The sequence below is a fragment of the Lemur catta genome, chromosome 26 (genome assembly GCF_020740605.2).
Source record: "Lemur catta isolate mLemCat1 chromosome 26, mLemCat1.pri, whole genome shotgun sequence".
NCBI classification, from domain to species: Eukaryota; Metazoa; Chordata; class Mammalia; order Primates; family Lemuridae; genus Lemur; species Lemur catta.
In genome coordinates, this window is record NC_059153.1 from 625,292 (window position 1) to 652,192 (window position 26,901).

General features: G+C 42.5%; 1 protein-coding gene across 3 annotated transcripts in view; it reads left to right on the forward strand.

Moving 5' to 3' along the window:
• Nucleotides 1-26,901, forward strand: part of TET2 (tet methylcytosine dioxygenase 2) — an 80,070-nt gene that overhangs the window by 24,077 nt on the left and 29,092 nt on the right. For 2 of the 3 annotated variants that reach the window (XM_045537389.1, XM_045537391.1), the window contains exon 2: nt 3,780-3,935. The gene's annotated coding sequence lies outside the window, so the exon portion shown is untranslated. Of the gene's footprint in view, nt 1-3,123; nt 3,936-26,901 lie in introns of those variants that run through there. The other variant, XM_045537390.1, reaches the window with a different exon arrangement.

A 26,901-nucleotide genomic window follows, 5' to 3' on the forward strand; every position in this document is an offset into this window, starting at 1 on the left:
TATAACAATTGATTTAAGAATTCAATTCTTTTACTTCCCATCCATCTTGAAGAAATTGTAAGGTAGGGTTAGTATAGGCCTAATACTTTCACCAAAACATAGGAAAAATAAACTCCTTTTTAAAATATCTAGGTTAATTTTATAGATTTAAAGCAGTTTTTAAAAGACACAGTCTACGAAGTTATTGATCCTCAATCTATGACTGTTATAAATGAATGCAAGTAGCAATTCGGTCTAAGTGAAACATTTTATAGACTCATTACACTCAAGAATCCATTACATCACTTTGTACTATGAAATTACCAAATCTAAAGGACTAGAATATATGTTGTAAAAATCTCTTCGGAATCAATAATGAGCCTTGTGACTATCAATTATAATCGCATATTACAATTTAAGGAGTATTCTTTGTAATGTTTTAATATATGTGTATTTAAACTGGAATAATTTCATCAGTATGATTTCACTCATGTTTTTATACCTTATTCACTAGTACAATAACTCTTTTTCTTATACATATATTTGTTCTGTCTGTGTCAAATTAGTATCTAAGTCATAGACTCATAACGCCTTAAAGCTGGGTCAGAACAGAAATAATACAATTTCACATTTCATGGGCTTTAGTCCTCAGTTTCCTCAAGTGATCCGCTCAAGCTCATGAAGTTATGGAGGATCAAAGTCAGAATTAGCACGTGAGATCGATTGATGCTTTGTTGTGCCTTCTGCCAGCCCACCTCCTTAGTTTGCTTATGGGTTTATGGGAGTTCAGGAGAGTTTTTCTGAGATCCAGCTCAAAACCTGGCTCCCAGTAGAATTATCGTCCTGCAGCCCACCTTACAAATACAATCACCAGGGCCGGGCGCGGTGGCTCACGCCTGTAATCCTAGCTCTGGGAGGCCGAGGCGAGTGGATCGCTCGAGGTCAGGAGTTCGAGACCAGCCTGAGCAAGAGTGAGACCTCGTCTCTACTAAAAATAGAAAGAAATTATCTGGCCAACTAAAAATATATATACAAAAAAATTAGCCGGGCATGGTGGCTCATGCCTGTAGTCCCAGCTACTCGGGAGGCTGAGGCAGTAGGATCACTTAAGCCCAGGAGTTTGAGGTTGCTGTGAGCTAGGCTGATGCCACGGCACTCACTCTAGCCCGGGTAACAAAGTGAGACTCTGTCTCAAAAAAAAAAAAAAAACAAATACAATCACCAGTACTTGAAGTTTCTTGTGTCACGAAAAAGGAAATGACAGATGAACCATTAAAATCAGTGCAAGCTGGCATTCTTTATCCCTTTCTTCCCCTTTCCTACACTCCATGAAATTGCTAAGGACGTCCTCACAGTGCCTGGGTGTCAGGAATGGCAGTTACATTATAGGGCATCACAGGTTCCACGCCCTTCATTCATTCGCACAGTCTCTGAGCAAAGAGGTCAAGTATTAGCCAGCGTCAGAGTGTTGTGGAAATGTTTCTCTTTCAGGTTCGGGAATTTATATGATTTTTCTACTTGAGATTTTATTTGGTATTTTCTTCCAATGTGGGGTTTTGCATCTTGCTTTTTAAAAAAATCCCTATTATTTTAAAAATATCTATTTTCTCACCACTTTTTGTTTGTTTGTTTTGTTTCTGGAAATTATATAAGTTTATCTGATAATCTGCACCCGATGCTAAGTGAATTTATACTTGTACCTCTTTTGGTTCTTACATAATCTCTTTGTGCAATGGAAATACTATGCTACATGGTTTATAACTGGTGGTTAATATTTCAGCTTTGTTTGGCAATTCTAGCTCTATGAAGGCTTGATTAGAGTCAACCTTGCACGACATATATTTGTTTTTATCTTAGTGGAATTTGTTCTGCAAACACTTACTGCATTCTTCCTTGGGAGTCACCACTTTGTCTATGTGAGGAGGAGCAGGAAGTGAATACACATGAGGTCTTTAATTTTCTTCTAAGAGCTTTAACTCCCATGTAGTGACTTTTTTTTTTAAAGCATTAATAGTAGAACAACTATTGCTGCCAAGTAGCTGACATTCTGCAATAGGACTTCCCTTTGGGCACTGTAGGGTTGAGATTATTTACTTGCAGAGAAGAATGTGTGTGTGTGTGTTTGTGTGTGTGTGTGTGTGTGTGTGTGTGTGTGTGTGTGTGTGTGTGTGTGTAGGGAGAAGAAACATTTTGTGGGCACATCCTGCAGAGGTCAGTAACCTGCTGTTCCGTGAACTCCAGTCTGACCCCATCTAAACCTGGAGGAAAAATCACATCAAGTAGGGAAGGAGCAGAGGCAGCAATTTCAACAAGGAAGGAAACATCTGTTGCTGGAAATCTTGGACGAAACGTGCAGTGAAGCTGCATTAGTATCACAAAAGGAAAAGGAAGGGCTAGATCCGCCATGGTGGGCATAGTGCCCTGTTTGTAATGTGAGCATTTGATGACACTTGATCAACCATGGGTCCATCTATTGAAAGGAGAATCATGGAAAGCCCAAGGGAAAGATTCCTACACAACGTACATCATTTGTAATGAGGGAAGTAGAAATTTATAGGCAGAGTGACTTGTTTTTTGAGAAACGTAGTTTTTTGTGTTTTTTTTTCTCTTTTTTTTTCCGAAAGTGTCCACTTGAAATAACAGAATTATTTCTCTTTCACCAAAATGCAATGGTTTTTTCATTGAATCTCCTACATGTCTGCAGAGGGCAGGGAGCGTGCTGAATGAGAGTATAGACTCTGGAGGTTTGCCACCTGCTGAGCGCGCTAAGGTACACAACTGGTAGCATTCTGAAGATTAAATGATTTAGAGTGCATTCAATAAATTTTATCTACTTTTATCGTCATTGTTTTTTTTTTTTTTTTTTAAATCTTCCTTTCTGGAAAATATTGCAGAAAGTAGATATTACCTTTTTAAAACATAGTGAATGGCTGATAAGGATGAAATATCTTAGAATAGGCTTCAGTTTATTTATTTAATTTTTTTTTTGGAGAGACGGGGTCTCATGCTTGCCCAGGCTGGTCTCGAACTCCTGACCTCAGGCGATCCTCCCGCCTCGGCCTCCCAGAGTGCTGGGATTACAGACATGAGCCACCACGCCCGGCCCTACTTGTGTTTTTAAAGTGTGCATTTTATTAGGTGATCTTTTTAATGTACATATCCAATCTCTCTGGCTAAATTAAAGCCCTTGAGCACAGGAAACACGTGTTATCATGTTTTCCCTTTTTCATAGCACTTAGCACATGGTCTTGATGGTGCTGCCTACTGAATAAATATTTGGTATTTGTGAGCTTAGTTGGTGCCACGTCTCAACAAGTACAAGGGCTTAAACCAATGATTCTCCATCCTGGCTTCACCTTAGAATTACCTGGGGAATAAAGCTTCATCTGAGCCCACTGAGTCCGAATCTCCGAGCATAAATGTTCAGCTTTGCACCCAGGTGATATTCCCAGAAACCAGGCTGAGAACCAGTGGACTCAACAGACGAAGGAACATAATAAGGCAGCGGTTCTTAACTCCAGTTGGTTATGCAGTCAAGATGCGGGGACCAAAGGTGCTCTGGGCATTGCAAAGTGCCTGCAAATATCAGACAATATTATTGTGGTGCATCTGAGAGTGTGGCGTTGCTTTGAGAAAGATCCTCTAACCCTAAATTTTTTAGTAGCCAAGAGTGTAAAGGAAATAGGTCATTACAGGTATCTAAACACTTTTAAAGGCTCCACGATGGCTTTTATGCCAGATGCATATGTCCTGTTGCTTTTTGCTAACTTAGAAATATTCACACGCTGTGTCTTTTCCAGGCTGGCAAACGCTGAGCAAGCAGCACGCTGTCCCGAGAGTGTCAACTCGCCTTTGCTCCTGTTGAGTGAGGACTCTGGGGAGCAGGAGATGGGCGCGGGCGCAGCCGCGGCCGGCAGGACGTGATCCAGGCGGAGCAGTGAGGGACGGAGCTGCTGGTAAGACGGTGGGGACGGGGGATGCTTGTTGTGCGAGTGTGCGTTTACTCCAACGTCATGGTTCATCTCTCTTCCAGCCTTCCGCTCTAGGTAGCTTTGCACTCTCTCAAATACCTTCATTCTCTGTGCTTTGGACACATGGTTTAGATTATAAGATCTATGAGTCCCCTAAAGTTGTGTGCTCGCGTATCTGTATTTTTCTGGAGAAAATAAACGTCTTCACCAGATTCTCAATGTCTATGAATTTTTAAAAAAGAGGGAAGAGGCCGGGCACGGTGGCTCACGCCTGTAATCCCAGCACTCTGGGAGGCCGAGGCGGGAGGATCGCTCGAGCTCAGGAGTTCGAGACCAGCCTGAGCAAGAGCGAGACCCCATCTCTACTAAAAATAGAAACAAATGATCTAGACGGCTAAAAATATATGTAGAAAAAAATCAGCCGGGCGTGGTGGCGCATGCCTGTAGTCCCAGCTACTCGGGAGGCTGAGGCAGGAGGATCGCTTGAGCCCAGGAGTTTGAGGTTGCTGTGAGCGAGGCTGACACCACGTTACTATAGCCTGGGCAACAAAGCGAGACTCTGTCTCAAAAAAATAAATAAATAAAATAAAAATTAAAAAATTAAAAAAAAATTTTTTTAAATTAAAAAAAAAAGGTGAGAGCCTTTCATATGTAACTATAAGCACAGACACATGTGATGTCTGTAACCGCATGTTACAGTGTTTCTCTTCTCCAGTTTTACCTCATTTGTAGCCACTTTGTCTCAATCTTGTTAAGGACCCAGTGAGCGGTATCTGGTTATTTGCCGGTCTGACAAGTCAGCCGCTGTCAAGCCCAGGCAGCCAGGTTTCATTCAGGACATTTTGGCAGCATAGAACTAGCAGACGGTAAACCGTGGCAGATCTCAGGAGAACCTAGGTGGTTTTTATATGATTTTCTGAAAACACAAATAGGCAGTGACAGTGAGTGAGACACTAAATACTGTTTGCATCATGTTCTTATAATGGGTCTTAATAAAGATCAGTTTGCTCTGAATGTCAATGAGTTTGCTCCGTGTCCTAACCTAAGGGTCATCAGACCATTTTCACTCATATGCAGGCGTAGAAGTAGGGAAGTAATGTATTTTTTTTCCAAAATACTTAAAGTGAAGACTAGAATGAATTCTATAATATATCCGTTTGTCTGTACTGTAAGCCAGTTAAAATTAAAGGAATATTGCAGGGAAGAAACTGGAGGTTAGGTAGCAAAAAAGAAAAATTAGGTATTTTTTTCTTCTATAACTCCTTTAGCAGGTAATTCAGCTTCAGTTTCCCTGAATCTTGTTGATGCATTCAGCATAAGACATCTTCTAAAAGGCCTGTAGTCTCTGCCCTCCCTCCAGACACCTGAGTGTAGAAGTATCCACTCTGCCACTCGATGCTAGAGACTGTCCTGGTGCTGAGAAATCCTTTCCAGTGTGCACTTAGGTAAACGCCCGTGATTCCTGGATGTTGCCACATTCAAGACATCTGTGTAGATGACCCCTCTACTCTGGGAATTTTAAGTCACTCTGCGAGGGAAAGAGAACTCAGCACAGTAATAACTCTCAGAATGAAAATTTTCCCCTTGCATGTTAATATTTTTAGAGTAATCATTGTCACCGAAAATAGACTTCCTCTTTCCCCTCTCATGCTGGAAAATCTTAGGTAATTATGAATACAGCATTCTTTACTTTTCCCCTCCCTCCTTAATGATCGCCTTAGCTCACATCATGAGAACCGTGGCTGCTTGTTCTGTCCTTGTCCTGTACACGAGGACTGAAAATGTCTTTTGAAGGTGGAATCTTTACTCTTTAGTGAAGTCACAATGTTTGAAGATATTCTCCGCTTGGAGGTAAACGGCAGATAAAGAAGGAAGTGCAAAAGCTTATGGAAAAGTATAAAATAAATGACTGACACAAAAGGAGGACAACAAATTAAAATATTAGCTTCTTGGGAAAAGATTTTATAAGTATAACTCTGAGGAGTTCTTCCCCCAAAGCCCCCCAAAAATCTTAATTTTGCTTTTTACAGTTGGATAAGCTCAGCCTAGCACTTATTTTCAGTAATAAATAAGCCTGGGGTTTATTTTTAGTACATTTATTAGTTGGTTGTTCTCAGGAAAATTATTTAACCTCTTTATATAGCAAGGAGGAAAGTAGGTAGTAATAGATAATAATAAGATTGTTTTGTGGATAATGTGTACACAGCCTGGCACATAGTAAGTTCTCAATTTTATATTTGCTTTTGTTTTATTATTTATTACTATTCTGTTTTTGGTTTTTAAAATGTGAATTCATTCAACAGGATTTCTTGAGCATTAATGAGCATAATAGACAAACGTCTCTGTTGTTGAACTTGGAGTCTTAGAGTCTAGCGTGGGAGAAAGACATGAGCAAGATAAGGAATGGACAGGCTTGAAGCTCTGACTCGGGGGGTCGTTTATATACATATGAAAAAGGAAGTTGGGCGGCACGGTGAAGTGGTCATTAAAGATACAGCCGTCAAAGAGGGCAGCTTTTTGAGATGATGTTTTGAGTAAAATTCTGATAAAGATGTAGAAACAGGCCATAAAGTTAAGTGGGAGAAGAACATTCCGGGGAGTGGAGGAGAGCAGAAAGACCTAGATTATTAAAAGGTTTACGCAGAGTGAATCAAAGAGAATCAGAGCAAGAGCTTCAGAAGTTCCAGGAATGGCGAGGTCCATCTGGAGAGAGAGTGGCAGGGCACGGATTAGATCTTGAAGGACAGGAGGAATTTGGATGGATGAGGAATGACATCCAGCGGAGAGAAGTGGCGGGGAAATAGCATGACATGGAGTGACATTAGGGCTGTTGGCTTGGAGCGCAGGGCTGTGGGCCGGGCGGAGGGCGAGGAATGGGGGGGCCGCTGTGTCGCGAGTTCTCGTTGGCAAGTAGGGAGAGTGAAGGTGGGAAGGCAGGGTAAGGCCAAGCCGAAGATGATTTCATGCCATCCTGCAACTATTGGGGGACAAGTAGAGCAGCTCAGTCGCAAGGTGAGTTCGCGTCCTTAGGAATATTATTTTCACAAATTGAGAAAAGTAGGGAGATGGAGGTAGAGGTCGGAGTGATTTGGGAGATTGAGAACATGGATTTTGATAAGAGAGGGAAGAATGATAGATCTGTTTTAAGGAAATCATGAGGATTTACTTACTAATTGCACATGAAGAATAAAGGAGAAGAGTCAAAGATTTAAAGTTTTAAAGTGAACAATTGAGTGTTGGCATTAAAGGAAATAGGGAAGTTGGGGAGTCTTGTCAGTTTAAACTGAAGGGGAGTGAAGTAAGACAATCCGATGTAGATATCCATATGGCTACTGAAGGTAGAGTTTGTGTAATTTTTGACATGTGGGCTGAATGAAGTTTCTAAGAGATGTTTTTTACTGTGCATTAAAGAATCCATGTAGGGCCAGGCGTGGTGGCTCATGCCTGTCATCCTAGCACTCTGGGAGGCCGAGGTGGGAGGATCATTAGAGGTCACAAGTTTGAGACCAGCCTGAGCAAGAGCAAGACCCCGTCTCTACTAAAAATAGAAAGAAATGATCTGGACAGCTAAAAATATATAGAAAAAATGAGCCGGGCGTGGTGGCGCATGCCTGTAGTCCCAGCTACTCGGGAGGCTGAGGCAGGAGGATCGCTTGAGCCCAGGAGTCTGAGGTTGCTGTGAGTGAGGCTGACGCCACGGCACTCCAGCCAGGGCAACAGAGCGAGACTCTGTCTCAAAAGAAAAAAAAAAAAAATCCATGTAAATACTAACATAATGCAGAAATTATTTGCATGAGAATATTGGCATCCAAATTTTATATTTTTATACTGAGTTGAAGAGACAGAGAATCAACACATTGTTTGCTTGGGAGCATTAGACAGACATCACCTCGTCCAATTGACTCATTTCGTGGAAGGAAAAAGGACACCCAGAGATGTGACACGACTCCCCAAAGGTCATGTCACTAGCTATTACGAAACCTGGTCTAGACCCAGGTCTCCGTATTAAGAATTTCCACCCGCTCTCTGGTTAACAGTAACTGTCTATAAGAAGTGTTAGTGGTTTGCAGTTTGCTGGTGGGGAATGGGGTTGGAAGCTTTGGTTTGCCCATTCGCGCTGTCTCGTGGCCATTCTTCTAATTAACATAGACATTTTCCACCCTTTCTCATGAATCAGCTCGAACTTGTTGAGAAGCTTCACTCTTCTTAACTTATTTCATCATCTTCTCGTTTACAATGTCATCTGCTTCTTCAATGGTTTGAGAAGGAATAGGTATTTCTAACGCCGGACTCTTTTTCTGGGTATCTTTCAGAAGAAAAATGGCTTTACTCTTTGGCCTGCAAAACCATGGGCCTCCAGAAAACAGATCCAACTGTCTGCTTGATTTTTTTCCCGATCTGGTTCCTGATTATCTTAAAATTTACGTTACCGGCTGGGCGCGGTGGCTCACGCCTGTCATCCCAGCCCTCTGGGAGGCCGAGGCGGGAGGATCGCTCGAGGTCAGGAGTTTGAGACCAGCCTGAGCCAGACCCTGTCTCTACTAAAAAAAATAGAAATAAATTATCTGGACAACTAAAAATATATATATATAGAAAAAATTAGCCGGGCATGGTGGCGCATGCCTGTAGTCCCAGCTACTCGGGAGGCTGAGGAAGGAGGATCGCTTGAGCCCAGGAGTTTGAGGTTGCTGTGAGCGAGGCTGACACCATGGCACTCACGCTAGCCCGGGCAAGAAAGTGAGACTCTGTCTCAAAAAAAAAAAAATTTACATCACCTCCTAGACTTTAAAAATTAAGACTTCAGTGTTCCTTCCTTACTGAACTGAAAGCCACAGTCCTTGTTCTAGCAAACCCGAGCAGTTGATCCTTTGAGTCACAGGATTTTAAAACAAAAAGTAGACCCCAGAGATCATTGAATGCAGTTCTCTATTCAAACTGTATTCCTGAAAACGGTCTTTCTGCTTCCCATCTGTTATTTGCTTTTAATAAAACGTCACTATTGACTAGCAAGGGAGCAGAAAGGAATTTAAAAGAGAAGATGTTAATTTTTCTGTTTATAATAGCTCTACGATTCTTTCTTTAAATACTTGTGTAGACTGTCTCGATTACACCCGCCTCATGGTGTGATATAAGTCATAACCGAAACCACGTGAAAGCAAAACCTGTCTCATGTGTGGGGTCTTGTGTACACGCTGAGGCCTGGATTGCTGGTAATGGTCCATCTGTCCCAAAAGACTGACTTAGAGAAGACTGTTGACGTTCTCAGGGACTCAGCTGAGAACACTGGCAATCCCTGAATTCACAAACAGCTCTATGGCGTTTTTTTAATTAGTGCCCACCCACGTGTGCTCTGTCCTTTGAGTCTAGAACGAGTAAGCCACGCTAAAATAGACTGTGCCCCGTGAGAGTCATTTCCACCATTCTTGTTTCAGTTTCCTCATCAGTAGGTGTGGTTTCAGTTGCCTCTCTTGATCTCAGGATATTGAAGCAGAAATGACAGCGTCTTGGTGCAAACACGCTGTATTCTGAAAGAAATCTGCAGTGCGCATAAGGCTCGAGAAATGTTCACCCAGCTTCACAAAGCGTTAATCTGGCCAGACATTTGAAAATAGTATGAGTTATCTTAGCTTTTTTTTTTTTTTTTTTTTGTAATGTTGAGAAGATTGGGAGAACGTTGTTTTTCTAAGAGAATCTGTTATCATGTGATTCTCTTTGTAACTATCATGTAATTAGAATTATCATGTAATTCTAATTTCTAAGAGAATCTGTTATCATGGAATTAGAACTGTCCCTCGGTATCCGTGGGAGGTTGGTTCCAGGACCATTCTTGGATGCCAAAATCCATGGATGCTCAAGTCCCTTATATAAAATGGTGTCTTTGCCTATAATTGACACACATCCTCCTATATACTTTCAATTAATCCCTGGGTTCTTTATAATACCTAATGCAATGTGCATGCCATGTAAATAGCTGTTATACTGTATTGTTTAGGGAATAATTATAAGAAAAAAAAATTGTGTACATGTACAATACAGACACAGCTATCCTTTTTCCCCCCCAAATATTTTTGATCTGCTCTTGGTTTAATCCGTGAATGCTGGAACCCGTGGGGGGCAGGCACTGATGTTGTCCCTATGTCTTAACACTTTTACAATCCTCAACCGAAAGCACATACAGTTTTGACTCTTGGTGGGGGTCTTGGAAGGACATTTTAATTAAAAACCCTTGGCCATCTTCTTAAGATCTTAAATCTTCCTCACACTTGCACACGCATGTACATGTCCATGCACATGTGTGTACACACACACACACACACACACACACACAAAAACAACATCCTTTGTTAATCCTCTCATCCGCTGGCTTCCTGCTTTGTTGATGATACAGAACTCGTTGAGAAAGAACTTCTGCCTTTCCTTTTCCACCCATACCCAAAACCCAGCTTAGGCACACCTTGACCCAGTTCTTTCCGCTCTTCAGAATCTTCTCTCTTCTTCCATGAATTCATTATTTCCTAATGGTTCCCTCCTCCTCTATTCTTCTATGGGTTTTTTCCGGTGGTCAGTTTAAAGCGCCCCGACGTGCTCATTCTCAAATGCAAATGTCATGATGTACATCCCTTCTTAGTAGCCTTTTCTGGGGACCCGTTTTCAAGCTTTACTAAAGCAATAGGAGCTCCCCCCTCTCCCTGATGCTTTTGCAATTAAACGGGGGTTCAGCTGGCCCATGCCGACACGGATGTGTGCAGGGGTCTTGGGTGCACCCACCCACCTCCTCTCCGGGTGGCCCTGAGTAGCTCTGTGAACCCCTAGGATTTAAAGTCCTCAGTTCAGAAAACCATCGGCCTGCAGGAAGCAGATCAAACCGTGTGCTTGATGCTCCCAATCTGGCTCCTGACAGCTCGTCAACCTCCTCGTGCCCAGATTGTCCCTCAGGTTCTGCAGGGTCATTAATTCTACCTCTTCGCAGGTCTTGAACACGACACCGTGTCTCACATATTCAAGTCTTTGCACTTACGGCATCTCTCCTGATGAACTGCCCTTTTTTTCTTAATGACACAGCTTGATGCCACAGCTTCATGTTTGTGGCACTTTTGTTCCTCAGAGATCACACGGATTGTAGTCATTTGCCTGTGCCTGTCTTCTCTACAAACTCAGATTTCCAGGACGAAGGCTGCGTCTTACCTTTTTATTCCTACCGTCTTGCACAGCGTGTGGTTAGGTAGTGAGCTCTCAGTCACGCTCTTTACTAGAAAAAGTTTACTTTATCATTTTCGTATGTTTTATTTCTCCTTGCCCCCCACTGGTCCCCTCTTAAAACAGATACAGCATGTGCCCCTTGAGTGGGGGCTGGGGGGAAGAGTTGTGGGATTGGGTCGTTGGAACATCAAGGGTCAAAACGTGACACTCCCATATGCAAAGTTACATTGTGTCAGAGCTTGAACCTAAGAGATTTGAATTGAAACCAACACTTACGGAATATTTGATACTTTAATTTTTTTCCCCGAAAGTATCCGACCAACGTTAACTTTGTTGCAGTTGAATTTGATGAGCTTTGAACTATTTTGGGAAACTTCAGGGATGTGTTTGTTCAGTGTTCTCATTTCAGTAGTATCAATGAACATAAATGTTTCGCTATAGAGGAGAAATCTGAGAGCTGATGTGAATCATATTTGATGTTTATTGGGTGATAATTTTTTTTTTTTTTTTGAGACAGAGTCTCACTCTGTCACCCGGGCTAAAGTGCCATGGCGTCAGCCTAGCTCACAGCAACCTCAAACTCCTGGGCTCAAGCGATCCTCCTGCCTCAGCCTCCCGAGTAGCTGGTACTACAGGCATGCACCACCATGCCCGGCTAATTTTTTCTATATATTTTTAGCTGTCCATATAATTTCTTTATATGTTTAGTAGAGACGGGGTCTCGCTCTTGCTCAGGCTGGTCTCGAACTCCTGGCCTCGAGCGATCCTCCCACCTCGGCCTCCCAGAGTGCTGGGATGACAGGTGTGAGCCACCGCGCCCGGCCGGTGATAATTTTTGATGAATAAACACGCTCGAGACCTTGTATAGTGAGTGAGACATCAATGCAGGAGATATTTTGAAAATTACAGGAAGTGTAGTTGATGGTAGATTTTTCTCATCCAGCAGTTTTTTTGTTTTGTTCTGTTTCTCACTCTGAGGAGAGGAAAATGGTCAGCACACTTTGGAAGGTAGGCTCTCGTGGGAGGCCGTGTGTTTGGGATTTCTGTCCAGGTGCTGTGTAATGTCATTTTGACAACAGCTGAGAGTGGACACGAGCTTGCAAGGGAAAATCAATATGCGAGATCTCTAGAGAGCATTTTAGGAAAGACCTCTGAGCTCCAGGTTCCCTGACCAAACAGTAAGTGATTATTAAAACTCACAGCTAAAGAGGACAGTGAATATACCTGCCGACATCAAATGCAGAATTGAATATTTGGGTATTCTAAGCATATTTCACTTAGAACAAAAAAAAAAGGCACATATTTATTAATAAAATATAAAACCAGATGGTCTCTAAAAGGTTTTTTTCCCCTTACTCAGCATTAGACTGTTTTTTTTTTTTAAGGTAAGAGATAGTAGTTTTGTTTAATTTGTATTTTAGTTGTCTCTTGCTGTTTTTTCAAAAGTTTTACTTACTGAAAGTGAATCGTCACTTTTTAGACATTTGAAAAATTGAAATTACTGTGATGTTTATTCTGTTAGTGAGTTTTCCTAGAGTTGCAAGGTGGGAAAGCACAGCTGGGTGCTTTGCACATGGTTTGCGTTTAATAAATGCCTTTTGGTTGAGTGAAGGTGCTAATGACTTATAGGGAGGAAAATAATATCAAAATTTTTAACCGCTTTTATTAATAACGTGGAAGATATTTCTTTATTGACATAGGTCAGAAACTGGAAGAGATCATAAAATGCCAACTTCAAATCTTTGAGGCCAGGTAAAGGAGACAGAAGGGGGAGGGTTTTGGGAAGAGAAACAGTAGCCAGAAAATAGGACAAGAGAATATTTCCTAAACTTCTGAGAATCAACATCTTTACAAAATGGCTATTATTACCATCTGAGAAAATTATGCATTTTTAGCTTGATGAGAATGAACATTCTCTTTCCATACCATGCAGGAACCTGCTTTACTGACTTTCTAAAAAAGGACTAATCTAGCACCTGACTGGGTTCTTCTAATAGAAATTGGAAACTCAATGATTTGATATGTTTTTAGAAAGTTCGAATTGTTTAGTATCATGTTGCGTTAGAATCTGTCACTCCAGGTCTTCTCTTCTTTATTAAAGAATGTTGGATCCATTTTTAAGTGAATGGTGCCTTAAATATTAAAGTTTGGTATTTGGTATCTTAGATATGATCTGATCACCATAGGGCTCTCCTCGTTGCCTGGACATTGTTCATCTATTAATATAGTCCCGTAAGCACACTTGCTTTTTGAAAGCAAGACCACACTCTTTAATCACATTGAAGTTATAGTCGTTTTTGTCTTCTGTTCATGCAAAAACCAAATCTCTTCCATCCTTCACTTTTGTGATTGTGGTTTTCTAAGTCAATGTTGAAGATTTTAACTTTTAATTTATTAAATTCCGTCTTGTTACTTTAGGTCCTTCCTTTAAACCTAGGGAAATATATAAAAATCTTTTTTGCATCCCATCTGTTGGTCTATATACACGTTTTCTTATCTCTCTTTTTCATTTCCTCCATAAATTTTATAAACGTGACTTCTTCATTTTCTTCGATTTTACTGATTAAAATGTTGATTTAATTTCATTTTGCAAAGAAACTAATCATTGAAAGAACCAGTCATCCTTGTTTAAAAAAATCAAAATCTTACATGAAATTTAGCATCAGTTATTCATGATGTCCCTCATCTGTTCTATTTTTAACTTTTGCCTTTGGTAAGTTGGAGCATGATGCATTTTACTTTATAGGCAAAAAGGGTCTGTTTTCATGCTATAACATCATACTTTTAAAAGTTTAAAAGTTAGCTTTATATTTTTCACTTGACAGCAAACATAGACAAGCCCCCACAGGCTGGAGGTTTTGCATCAAGGTAGGCAGCTGAGGAAGGTCAAAATACACTCTTTATCTTTCTCCCTCTTCTCCAAAAAAAAAAAAGCAAACATTGAACTAGCCTGGCCTTCCTGGAACAATTTGAAGGCATTTGTTCCGTGAGTTTGACACTATCATGAATCATGAACCTAAGCATGAATTAGAAGGTAAGCTTGAAACATATGGAAACAATTTTTTTTTTTATTTCTGAATTTGTGGTTCCTTTGCCTTTACTTAGGGAGAGAGAAACCATTACCCTTTTGTTCCTGCAGATAATGCATTAATCATCCTTGATCCATTGGTAGACTTTTTTTTTTGTTTTTTTTTTTTTGACAGTCTTGCTCTATCACCCAGGCTAGAGTGCCGTGGCGTCAGCCTAGCTCACAGCAACCTCACACTCCTGGGCTCAAGCGATCCTCCTGCCTCAGCCTCCCGAGTAGCTGGGACTACAGGCATGCGCCACCATGCCCGGCTAATTTTTCTATATATATTTTTAGCTGTCCATATAATTTCTTTCTACTTTTAGTAGAGACAGGGTCTCGCTCTTGCTCAGGCTGGTCTCCAACTCCTGACCTCGAGCGATCCTCATGCCTCGGCCTCCCAGAGTGCTAGGATGACAGGCGTGAGCCACCTCGCCTGGCCCATTGGTGGACATTTTACATGTGACCCATTTATCAGGTATATCAGATAACACATTTAATATTAGGTAATAATACATTTCATATTAGCTAATAGAAATGTGCGAGTGTTTGGTTTAAGTCACATTAAAACGTGAGCATGAGTGGCTTCAGCCTCGCTCTACCACTGCCCAGAGTCAGTCCGGGCCACCTGGGGACGCAGAGATACCTGCCCGTGCCCTTGGTAGCAGGGACCCTAACCTCATTCCAAGCTGTGGCCCTGTGACTCGGTTCCAGCCCTGTTCTGCCGTGGTCCGGAAGTCGTCTCTCCTCCCCAAGGGACCAGGGAGAGACAGACCTGTCCAACCCCCCGTAGCTCGTCCATCAATCTTGGATGAGGCTCTGGTCCCTGAAGCAACCCTGTGACCAGCCTTCAGCCACCGTCCCCAAGGCTGTCCTGCCTGTCCCATGGGGACCACCACGGGGCCCCGGAGGCCACCCCCATCCCTGTCCCTTGTAACAGTCCCAGCATCCGCAGACCAGCCTGCAAAAACAGAAACTGCCCCGGGACCCTGGTGATTGTGTTGTTCTTGTGAAATTCTGTTTGCCTCAGAGGCAGTCGTTTTTTGGCCTCTTCTAAATACCACAATATTTTTTAGTCACGTCATAACTTAAATCCAATGGCCCTCATTTTGCAATGTACTCCCACTTACCTTGTTTTAAAATCTAAGCTTGACTTTTTCTTTATTCCTTGTCATTCAATGAAGAGAGTACCATTCTTTCCAGGGTTTTGTAATACAATTATTGTCGACAAAGTAGTGAATACACCATGTTAACACCACACATATTTTATTGTGAAAACATGAAATGACTGTTGACTGTAGCAGGTGGAATGAGAATAGTTAACTTAGACATTTTCTGGAACCATTGTTGAGTGTGAGTAAATGAAAATATCAAGGATAATTGGATACTGGGCTAAATATTTTTAAATGTCTTAAGAAACGGGAAACATTGGAGTCTTTGGACTTCTCTTATTATTTTCATCCCTAGCTCTGTGTTTGGCACAAATAGATGTTTGTAGGTGAATGATGATTATCATTGATTTAATGGCCAAAGAAGAGAGTTGGGACAGTGCCGGGCGCAGTGGCTCACGCCTGTCAACCTAGCACTCCGGGAGGCCAATGCAGGTGGATCGCTCAAGGTCAGGAGTTCGAGACCAGCCAGAGCAAGAATGAGACCCCATCTCTACTAAAAACAGGAAAGAATTATATGGACAGCTAAAAATATATATAGACAAAATTAGCTGGGCATGGTGGCGCATGCCTGTAGTCCCAGCTACTTGGGAGGCTGAGGCAGGAGGATCGCTTGAGCCCAGCAGTGTGAGGTTGCTGTGAGCGAGGCTGACGCCATGGCACTCACTCTAGCCTGGGCAACAGAGTGAGACTCTGTCTCAAAAAAAAAAAAAAAAAAGAAAGAAAAAAAAATACCAAGTCAATTCCTTTGTAACATTTTAATATAAGATCTGGGAGAAAAATCAGAGTGCCATATAATTTTTCTATATTAGGAGCTACTTCCATTCCTGCACTGACCATGTAAATTCATATTTGGCCATATATATATAATAATTTCACCAGAATATACGAAGCACCCAATCAGTTTAGAAGGTAGTTAAAAAAACGAAGTGGTAGGAGAGGGTTTTAAACTAAGTATTTACTGCAAAAGAAGCATATTTCCTTTTTTAAAAAAAAAAAAAAATCCCAAACAATACTGTAATCAGTTGGGAACTGAATGTGCTTTGTGTCGGAGAAAGTATTTGCCAGGACGTCACATTACACAGAAGGGAGGGCCCCACTCTGGAAAACACACCTGCCCAAACGAACTCCTAATTCTGGTACTCACGCTGCCAAGCAGTGGGTAACACCAAGAACAGTCAGAGCTGTGGTTAAGGGGACCTGGGGGGGCGTGTCTTGGGAAAGATTTGAGTAGGTTTTGTTTACTAAGGAATGCAGAGTCTCTGTGATGTCACCCCGAACTCTCTGGGCAAATTTAGTCTTTTGTGCCTCTAAGGCATGTTACACATAATCTATTAGAAAACTAACCACACACATTGTTTCCTTACGATGATTTAAGCATCTCGCTTCCTCAGGGACAAGAATCTTGAATCCTTAGTGCGTAGATATTTGAATGAATAATGGGCTACTCTTATTGCCTAAAAATATAGATGCCAGGTCGTATAAGGCATTATGGTTGACAGAAAAAAGTACTCTCCGCGACTCACGATAATTTACTGATGGGGGAATCTATTAGTTTTCCCTTCTTTTATTTTTTATTTTATTTTATTTATTTATTTTTTTGAGACAGAGTCTCACTCTGTTGCCCGGGCTAGAGTGCCGTGGCATCAGCCTCGCTCACAGCAACCCCAGACTCCTGGGCTCAAGCAATCCTCCTGCCTCAGCCTCCCAAGTAGCTGGGACCACAGGCATGCGCCACCACGCCCGGCTAATTTTTCTCTATATATATATTTTTTAGCTGTTCATATAATTTCTATTTTTAGTAGAGACGGGGTCTTGCTCTTGCTCAGGCTGGTCTGGAACTCCTGACCTCGAGCGATCCTCCCGCCTCGGCCTCCCAGAGTGCTGGGACTATAGGCATGAGCCACCGCGCCCGGCCCCGGGTGGCACCTTTGCCTCCCCCCGTGAGCCCTGCCGGTTGAGCACACTCTCCTTAGAGCAGGTCCACGCTGAGCGAGCAGCCAGGGGAGGGGAGAGTCCTGCAAGCTGCCGGCATCCTGTTTGTTGAGTTTGCACACGGTTCCTTTCCCCTGCACCGCTGCCTTCGATTGCCTAGTGGTGAAATAGGCCATACCTGTTTCTTCTCCGAAGCCTCCTTTGCCTTTAGCCCTTGCTGCTGTGCAGTAGGAGGGGCCTTTGGGTTGGAAAGACATCTTCCCATGTCAGCCTGAGCCTGCACCAGAGTGTGGCTCGGGGAGTGATTCCACAGCACTGCTGAGTTCTTATTTACCGTTTGCACTGACCTCCGATTGGTGCAGGGCTGGATCATGTCACCTGCAAGGTCTCTCTCTCTCCTGTTAGTTTTTCTAGCCCAGCCTGTGCCTTGTAGACCAGTGGGTGATGGATCAGTCTGCCGGGGCTTCCCCTGTTTACCTTCCACAGCACTGCACATCTGGCTTCAGAAGACAGGGCTGTGCTTAGGCTCCTGGTAATGTATTTGAACGTGGATTCATCCACATTTTATCTACAAATTCTTCCAACTTTGCTGCCTCTCGGCTGGCAGATTCCCTGAGAGTTTAGTGCTAATTCAGGATAGTTTCAAATTTTGGTTTCTCTCTGATTATTGAAATTATTTACTGGGGAGAAAAGAGCTTGGCTATCTGCTCTCAGGTTTCCACTTCCGTGCGAGTTCTCCAGCCTGATTTGGTTCACGAACAGGATGGAAATTCGCTTCCTAAATGGCTTTAATGCTGGGTGCTGCTTTTGAGGAAATTTAAAATAGAAGAAGCAGGCTTTCAAGAAGAGAGCATAAATTATCAGCCATGTCGCAAGAACAAAAATAAGCCAAAATCTTTATAAAACAAGTTTTGGAGTAAGCTTTTTATTACATTTGAAATTCATCTTGAACTCTTCAGATGAAACTTCAGAAGTAAAAGCTTCTTAAGTGATAAGGATTCTAAGCGTTACCGTGTGGGAATTTAAAAGCTCACTGAAAATTGTACATACATTTTGCTAGAAGAAGGGACCAGTTACTTTCATAAGATTCTCAAAAAGATCTCAAAGCGTAGGGACTAATGCTGTAAACGTATGGGGAAATCAAGACAAAAATTTACCATCTTAGGAGTTTCTAGTTTGGATAATAAACTCAGTTCCATTAAGAAATTGCTTAAGTACCAACATGAAAACCTTAAGTTTTCAAACCTTTATACTACATAAAAGAAGAGTTAAGGGAAGACCTGAAATTGGATTTGCTACAAGTTGAGGTGCATTCGGAGTAAGCAACAGATTTCAGAGTAGATTCTGAATTGCAAAGTTCCTCTAGAATCTATGAGGAAGAGGAGGGAGTTTGAAAAGACAGGTGGGGGCCGGGCCTGGTGGCTCAAGCCTGTAATCCCAGCACTCTGGGAGGCCAAGGCACAAGGATCGCTCGAGCTCAGGAGTTCGAGACCAGCCTGAGCAAGAGCAAGACCCCGTCTCTACTAAAAATAGAAAGAAATTATCTGGACAGCTAAAAATATATATATGAAAAAATTAGCTGGGCATGGTGGCGCATGCCTGTAGTCCCAGCTACTCGGGAGACTGAGGCAGGAGGATCGCTTGAGCCCAGGAGTCTGAGGTTGCTGTGAGCGAGGCTGATGCCACGGCACTCTAGCCCGGGTGACAGAGTGAGACTCTTGTCTAAAAAAAAAAATAATAATAATAAGACAGGTGGAGTGTGCGTGTCCAGTTTGTCTGCCCTTTGCCTCCATCTCAGCATCTGTGTTGAGGAATCACAAGAAGGAGCTGAACTGAGTGGTCACGATGCAACTCCGTTCCTCGGTGGTTTCAGAGGTGGGCTGAGCCCAGCTGTCCCCCTCTTCCCTCAACCTGCTCTGCCGTGGAAGTCACTGCAAATGCCTTCATCGTGCAGCTAGACGTTAGCAGAATAAACACAGTGCACAGAGCCAGGAATAAAACAACTTCTTAGAATATTTTCACGTGCTCTTTTGTTTTGCTGGGAACTGGCGGGAGATGCCCGTTTGTGAGCTGTCCAAATGGTCAGCATGGACAGGACTCCCCAGGTGCTCCTCTGGGTCACATCTGGTGTCCTCTGAAGGATCAGTTTCCCAAATCGGGAAACTCTGATTTTCTCACTTATTTTTATCATCTGATTATTTGTCTTGCTTCTAAGCAAAGTGCAAGGGACACAAAGAGACTTGATTGATTTTTACATTCGAGTTTAACAATCTAACTAGGGCATCTTTATTTTACCACTTCAATCTTTTTATATCTCTTGGATCTTTTCCAATCCTAGAGAAGTTGCTGAGCATACCCAACTGTTTTTATTAGCTTGTAGAACGAAGAAGAGTAAACTGGGAGTGGGTAAAGGCTCGGTGGTGAAGAGGTCGTGTTTCCGGTTCGTCTCAGAGTTTCGGGTTGATTTAGCACGAGTTCTGTTCTTTGGTGTCCGCCTGCTTCTTGGCATGGTGACCTGCCGTGACAGAGAGGTACCAATTAAATCCGTCTACTTCCACCAAAGAACGGAGCCGTCAGCAAATACAATCTCAAATTCGAAACGTAATGAGTGTTTTAGAGTGACATAGGAATAAAGGGGACAAAGCTATTAAATTTTAAAATCTGCCAGAAGACAATCCAAGTGCATGCCAGTTTAATTAAGTCTGGTAGTTAATGAGGAAGAACTTGTACAGCAGAAACACAAACAGATGCTTCGTGTGTGGGGTGTGTTTGGGTGAGGGGCAGGTTGAGCACAATACCCTGGGACAAATGTCTGCAGGAATGTTTTCATCCGTTCACCTTCGGTGGTGTATATCCTAGCTATGAGTTGTTTAACCAGGCTTATTAAGCTTGAGTCTGATTAACCATGTTGAAGTTGACATATGATTAACAGTATTTAAAGTGTGAATTTGTTCTAGGATGAGTCGAGTGTAAGAACAGCTTTCTGTGTCCAAATGAGTCTTTAGGCAGATCGAGAGGAAATCTGAAATTTCTCTCTTTCTGCTGACTGACCCACTCTGGATGATCCGGGCAACAGAGCTCACCAACTGTGGATCTGTCTGTTAGATGGTCTCAGCTGCACTGACCTCCAAGGCTAGAGGTCTAAATATTCTATGCCCGTGGGTTCAGGCCCTTGGCTGACAAGATGCTAACAACACCTTTCTTTTAACTAAAATCGGACATATGCCAGGTTGGTTTGTCATAATGGGAACAGAACAGAAAGGGGGTAACCGATTTCTCTTATTTTTTTGTGTGTTTCTTAATGGATTTAAAAATATATAATTTTACTCTTCCACAGTGAAGATGTTTTTATTCAATAGAGGATGTCTTTAAGAAACTTCAGAGGCCGGGCAAGGTGGCTCACGCCTGTCATCCCAGCACTCTGGGAGGCCGAGGCGGGTGGACGCTCGAGGTCAGGAGTTCGAGACCAGCCTGAGCGAGAGCGAGACCCCGTCTCTACTAAAAATAGAAATGATCTGGACAGCTAAAAAAATATATGGAAAAAATTAGCCGGGCATGGTGGCGCATGCCTGTAGTCCCAGCTACTCGGGAGGCTGAGGCAGGAGGATCGCTTGAGCCCAGGAGTTTGAGGTTGCTGTGAGCGAGGCTGACGCCACGGCACTCTAGCCCGGGCAACAGAGCGAGACTCTGTCTCAAAAAAAAAAAAGAAAATTCAGAAATCTCAAACTTAGAGCTAGCCATGAATGAACTATTTTAAACAGAAATAGTGTAGGGGTGCGAAGGACTGAGAGATGCACTGAAGGATCATCAGTAAGTTGAGAAGACACGGTATTCCGCTTCGGGCTTCAGCATGAACAGGTAGAAGGTGAGCGAGGCTGGAGGCAAGAAGTTCATTCGGTGGACTGTTCCGGTCCTGCAGGACCAACACGGGGACAGCACAAGCCCTGGTCATCAGAGTAAGGATGTGGATAATTACAGACTCCGGAGATGATAAGAAGGTAGAACCAACAGTACTTGGTGATTGGTGGTGATTGAGGATAGGTTGTCTGTATTCCTATGAAAGAAGAAAGAAAGACCCAAGCTTTCTTCCTAAGTAACTGGGTAGACGACAGTACCAGTCACTCCAACAAGGGAATGTAGGGGAGGTTTGCAGTAAGAGACGACGAGATCAATTTTGGGTGTGTTGAGTCTTAAGTGCCTGTGGCACATACAGGGACAGGGGACTGGCACACACAGCTGGAAATTGCAACGGGGAACTCTGCTAGCTGAGAAGCAGAGATCTGAGATTGATCTGCTCCCCGAGTTCATGGAAGCTAAGTAGGTCATACAGCAGAGGGTCATGTCAGTATCTTTCTGGCTGTCATCTGGGTCACCCTGCTGACTTCCCTTTCCCCTTGCGGTCTCGAAATTCTAGGGATTTTTCAGGCTCCTATCCTGGGGCAGCGTCTGTAACTCTGTTCCCTTTGGGGATGATCTCATTCGGTCACGTGGCTTTAAAGACCATCGGTGGGCCGACACGGATCCCAGTCAGCTCCAGCTTAGGCCCGTCCTGACTTCTGGCCTTGTATAACCAACCCCCCGCCCAAGACCCCCCCTGGCGTGGTGTAATGTGCTTTCACACTTAGCTTGTTCAAAACCGAAGTCTCGATTTTCCCATCGCTCATATTGTCTACACAACTGCCAGAGTGATCTTTTAAAAGTCCGAATCGATTCATGTCACCACTTTATGTATAATGCTCTGATGACTTCCCGCTGAATTTAGATGATAGTCCTAACGCCTTTGCATGCCTCCAGCCTCATCTTAAGATCACTGCCCCCCCACACACACACTTTTTTTTTTTTTTGAGACAAAGTCTCACTCTGTCACCCAGGCTAGAGTGCCGTGGCGTCAGCCTAGCTCACAGCAACCTCAAACTCCTGGGCTCAAGCGATCCTCCTGCCTCAGCCTCCCGAGTAGCTGGGACTACAGGCATGTGCCACCATGCCCGGCTAATTTTTTATATATATATATTTTTTAGCTGTCCATATAATTTCTTTCTATTTTTAGTAGAGACGAGGTCTCACTCTTGCTCAGGCTGGTCTCAAACTCCAACCTCGAGCGATCCTCCCACCTTGACCTCCCAGAGTGCTAGGATTACAGGCGTGAGCCACCCTGCCCGGCCTCTTTAGCCAATTTTAATCAAGTTGAGTTGGGAATGTACATGATCACACATCAAAGTTTATGCTGACAGTCAGGAATAACTCAAAACAACACACTAAATTCTAACACATCTACACCCTTCTTACTCCGAGATCTTACACCTACCTATTCTTAACCAAGTGAATTTCTTGCTATTTTAAGATTTTGAAAATCTTTTTCTATGTTTTAAGTCTCCTTTCCCCCATAAATTTTCTCAGGCATTTCTCTTTGCCTAGGGTCTTCTCTTGCTGCAACTGAAGAAATGCTAAAAATCGTACCAAAATCCCAGCACCAGGCCGGGCGCGGTGGCTCACGCCTGTCATCCTAGCACTCTGGGAGGCCGAGGCGGGTGGATCGCTCAAGGTCAGGAGTTCAAGACCAGCCTGAGCAAGAGCGAGACCCCGTCTCTACTAAAAAAATAGAAAGAAATTATCTGGCCAACTAAAATATATATAGCAAAAATTAGCCGGGCATGGTGGCGCATGCCTGTAGTCCCAGCTACTCGGGAGGCTGAGGCAGGAGGATCGCTTAAGCCCAGGAGTTTGAGGTTGCTGTGAGCTAGGCTGATGCCACGGCACTCACTCTAGCCCAGGCAAAAAAGTGAGACACTGTCTCCAAAAAAAACAAAATCCCAGCACCAAAAATCTCTTCACTTTGATGGCCCACCTTCCCGTGTGTCCCCACAGTGCCATGTTTGTGTGAGTCTGACGGCACTTCTTGTAACTCCATGATCTACCTCTGTTGGGTAAAGGCTCTGGGAGCACTGTGACCAGTTGTCACCGTGTTTCTCCTTGCCCCTGGGACAATACTCAGCTCACAAGCCCAGTACATGATGAGTTGCACTGCAGTTTGAAGCTATGAAAAGCATACCATAAAAATTTGCCATATGTAGTGGTAAAGGAGATGGTGCATACTTGTTACAGAAAATGATGCATGAGACCTTCTTATACAATCTGATCTTCCTCGACTCAGCAGTGTTTGAACTGAAAAGAATGCGTTATTTCTGTGTCTCTCTGTAATAACATCTTACGTTCACTTGCCAGATCCTGAAATGCATGTTCTAGAAAATAAATGAAAGAGATTTTTAAACTTCATGACATTTGACTTACATTTATCACGGAAGAGCCTGGATTCTTATTCAGCAACATTATAATTCCAATTATTTAAAATTCAAACGAACTAGGAAAGACTTCTAAGTGTTTGCAGGATTGGTAGCTGCATGGCAGGCTTCCAAAGCTGGGAATGCCTCTGAGGAAAGATTGAACATTTTGCAAGTATTAATATTTTTGAGGAGAGAAACAGAACGGAATACATTTCCCAGCATTGCTTCGGTAATGCCGTTTTCAACATCGTCTCAAAGCAGCCACTGCAGGGAAGATGAGATCAGCCAGTTTTCTTTTTTTTTTCTTCGCTGCAGTGATTTCACCATCTCTTCATGCTGCATCTTGCCACAAAGAGAACATTTAAACATGGGAAAGCATTGGCTTTGACTTTGAACTGCAATGGCGACTCAGTTCTGGGGTTCTAACCCGTACCCCCCTTCAGTAGAATGGTGTTCGATTTTTATGCCGTCCCATAAATGGTTGTCGTAAGTGACATTTTAACCGTAAGTCAATACCTTTGAATAGAGATGTCTGACAATTCAGAGTCCTGTTTTTCCCACATGGGACTGAAGTAAATTTCCCATTAACAGACTAACCACCATTTCCTACTTGTTCTCCCCTCAAATAAAGTTAATTCAGCGTCGGAGTATTTTATGATCTTTCCTGCTAACTGCGGGTTTTGAGGACCGTGTAAAACCCTTCCATAATGCGAATATCAGAACTTGTGCACCTGGAGTTTGGTTAGCATTTTGGGGGGAAGGTAGATGAGGATAGATGGAGGAGAAATAATTTTCTTTTAATTTTTTAAAATTTTTCTTTCATCTGCCATGGTGATGACTTCCGTAAGAAATAAATAGTTGTAAAGCCAAAGACTAAAACAAAATGGATGTTTCATGTGTGTTTCTATCACGGTAATTCTTTGCATCATCGGGTCAGGGCAAGGAGAGTTCAAAGGAAATGATTGCTTTGAATTTTGATCAAAGTCTTTTCATGAAAATGTTGGTCCTTCTGGTTACGACAGTTCTATAACCTTTGTGAGTTAATCCGAGAAGTTGTTCTTTGTCGTGATTCAGTGCTTATTTGAACTGGTGGACTTATGATGTCATATTTATAAGATGGCAGCTAAAATCTTTTTTTTTTTTTTTTTGGAGACAGAGTCCCGCTCTGTTGCCCGGGCTAGAGTGAGTGCCGTGGCGTCAGCCTCGCTCACAGCAACCTCAAACTCCTGGGCTCAAGCAATCCTCCTGCCTCAGCCTCCCGAGTAGCTGGGACTACAGGCATGCACCACCATGCCCGGCTAATTTTTTCTATATATTTTTAGTTGGCCAGACAATCTCTTTCTATTTTTAGTACAGACAGGGTCTCGCTCAGGCGGGTCTCAAACTCCTGACCTCGAGCGATCCACCCGCCTCGGCCTCCCAGAGTGCTGGGATTACAGGCATGAGCCACCACGCCCGGCCTAAAATCTGAGTTCTTACAGCCACCAAAAGATGGACAAGATAAAAATGGAAAATGGGAAGCTATAACCTTTAGGTGGTTAGTGATATTTTAAGTGTCTATTGCTTCAGATTTGCATGTATAAACCATTTTCAAATATAATTGAAGTGTAAGAGTAACGATTGGCCACAGGATCAGGCAGAAAATTTGTATCCTATTTTCTAATAGTTTTTTCCTCTAGAAAATTCTATTTTTGTTCTATGAAAAATGCCATAAACTTGGATCATTCGCTGATTAATCTGAAGCTGTTTTCAAACAAAAAGCAAAATTCATCTCCTAGCAGATTTAGTTATAGTCTGATGACAGATGTATAGCTGTGTATGTTAGACAAACTGTTAGCCTCGTCAATCTTATGCATCATTCAGTGTGACATGTGAATTTATAATATCCCCTAAGTAATGCTAAGGTTGTATAGAAATTTCTTTGCAGGTACTCAGGTCTTATTTTGAATTCAAATGTTTTTAATACAGACATAATATGGAAGTATATTTTTTGTTTTTCCTGAGTGCTTCGATTTAGTGAGTTTACGTTTTTTGTGTTTTTTTTGAGATAGAGTCTGTCTCTGTCTGGCTGTGTTGCCCAGGCTAGAGTGCCGTGGTGTGATCATAGCTCACTGCAGCCTCAAACTCCTGGGCTCAAGCGATCCTCCTGCCTCAGCCTCCCGAGTAGCTGGGACTACAGGCATGCACCACCACGCCCAGCTAATTTTGTCTATTTTTAGTAGAGACAGGGTCTCGCTCTTGCTCAGGCTGGTCTCCAACTCCTGCCGTCAAGTGATTCTCCTACCTCGGCCTCCCAGAGTGCTGGGATTACAGGCGTGAGCCACCGCGCCCGGCCAAGAAAGTTTCTTAGCCATCCCTGCCCCATAGAATTTACTTGCCGAGTTCTCAGATTGGCCAGTCCAGGTGTTGCTGATAAGCAACACCCCCTCTGCTTCTCTGTCCTGATCACCCCCATCTATTCATACTTTGGCTCAGAAGTTGGATGAGACTGCATTTCCTATGTTCCTCTTCCTCATGTCAGCTGTGCCAAGCCATTTTACTCTTTGAGTTTCTGTTTATTTACATGTAAAATGAGGTCAAAATTGCATCCTTCACACCAAACGTAGTCTTTGTGGTGACTTATTTCAATAAAGTCCCAGTAGATACTTACTGTTGCCTGTTTTAGAGAATCATAGAATTTTGGAACTCTAGAAGACCTTGGAAATAATCGTGTTCATTTCCTTTACAATACAGTATAGATTTTTTTAAAAAATTGAGATGTGAGGAGGTTGTGACTTGCTCACAAATCCACATTTAGAACTAAAACTCAGCTTTCTTGTTCTGATTAGCCGCTGTTCTAATGTATGTCTTCATCTACCCAATTAAATAATTAAAAATTCTTAAAGAAAGCATATTTTATACTATTCCTAGATCCTAGAGATTAATCTCAACAAGAACCTTTTATAAGGAAAAAAAATTTTTTTTTGGTGTTTCTGTGTTGATACCATCTAAAATGGGCTATATAATTTTGGGTGATCCTAAAATGTTTATCAGATCATTTAAGATTAGACAAGATAAAGGTAATCTTTAATGTATGGAAACATTAATGTATGTTTCTGATGAATACATAGTTATATGATACTCTTTTAAAGCACATATATAGTTGAAGTTTCTCATTTTTCCTAATATTTTACCTACTAGAAAATTTTTTTTACTTTTTTTTTCTTCTGGATGGACTACAATAATTTTATTTATATTATGAAATAATGATGATGGTTTCTTTGGGACTGGCACATATTGAAGTATTTTAAATGGATAGC